This window comes from Neomonachus schauinslandi, unplaced genomic scaffold (assembly GCF_002201575.2).
Source record: "Neomonachus schauinslandi unplaced genomic scaffold, ASM220157v2 HiC_scaffold_2043, whole genome shotgun sequence".
In the NCBI taxonomy this organism is placed as follows: Eukaryota; Metazoa; Chordata; class Mammalia; order Carnivora; family Phocidae; genus Neomonachus; species Neomonachus schauinslandi.
This window is the reverse complement of record NW_025410733.1, coordinates 3,472-4,474: the sequence shown is the minus strand read 5'-3', so window position 1 is coordinate 4,474 and position 1,003 is coordinate 3,472. Positions and strand designations below refer to the sequence as shown.

At 50.0% G+C, this 1,003-nt stretch overlaps 1 pseudogene; it reads right to left on the bottom strand.

The window, feature by feature from the left end:
• Positions 1–259: 259 nt before the first annotated feature.
• On the bottom strand, positions 260–767 carry LOC123323896 (annotated as a pseudogene).
• Between the last annotated feature and the right edge of the window lie 236 nt (positions 768–1,003).

Here is a 1,003-nt window from a genome sequence, read left to right as displayed (position 1 = left end):
TGAGTTTGTCTGGGAGTGACAGGAACCCAAATGCAATCCAGCTGGAATTAGGCTCACTCAGCCTGTCTAAGGGCTGAAGGTAACTCTGGTCTCTTGGGGACACTCCGCTCTCCACTTCTGCATAACTTACTTCCAGTTCCCTTCTTTGCTGATTTCTGCTTCAGCTTCCTTTGCCAGCTTTTTCCTGTGCGCCCCTTCGCTTGGTGTTCATGCTCTTCCCCTCAGGATCCTCATGGGGAGAACCATGTATCCCCTGGCTTCAGAGAGCACCTCTCTGGAGGACCTTGAGGATTCTTTTGTGGGTAAGTGTATAAAGTGCATTCCACGGATAGGATCAATAACTGGCTATGTGTGGATTTTAGTTTTGATCCATGAGTGTACAGCATGGAAGAGCCTTGCCTCTGGAGCTACAATCACTAAAGGCTGACCTGTTTCTTGAGGATAAAGCTCATTCCCCGTTTCAATCTTATGTGCCTCTAATTCATAAATATGTACCAGGGGTGACGTATCCTATCTCTGTGGTGTATTTATGAACTCTGTAATTCCTAGCTTTCCTACAAAGTTTGTTTTGTGCTCTCCCACAGTGCTGCTGCTGGAATACAATTGGGCTGCTAAGGCAAAGAAGCATTTCTAACTTGTAGTATCAGAGACAGCAAGCTTTGAAGGGGTTGGGACGATGTGGTGATCTTTGTGTGACCTCGGGAAGCACATGAAAACCCACGTTCTGAGTCTTGTGCATCTTCTTCCAAGTGGAATTTCTCCCACATGTTGGCTTCCTGGACCAAGTCCTGAGCCAGCTGCTGCCAAGGAGGAGGAGGACCAGGATCTGCAGGTACTTCCAGGTGCTTCATTGGCATAGGGGAGTGGGGGTACCAGGGTGTGGCCTGTGACCCTGGGGCGTGCGGGCATAGTGCGGGACCTGGGGGTGCAGGCAGGGACTCCAGGCTAGGCAAGCAGGGAGGTGGTTATTAGGCTGAAAGGTAGCCCTCATTCATTCACCTCT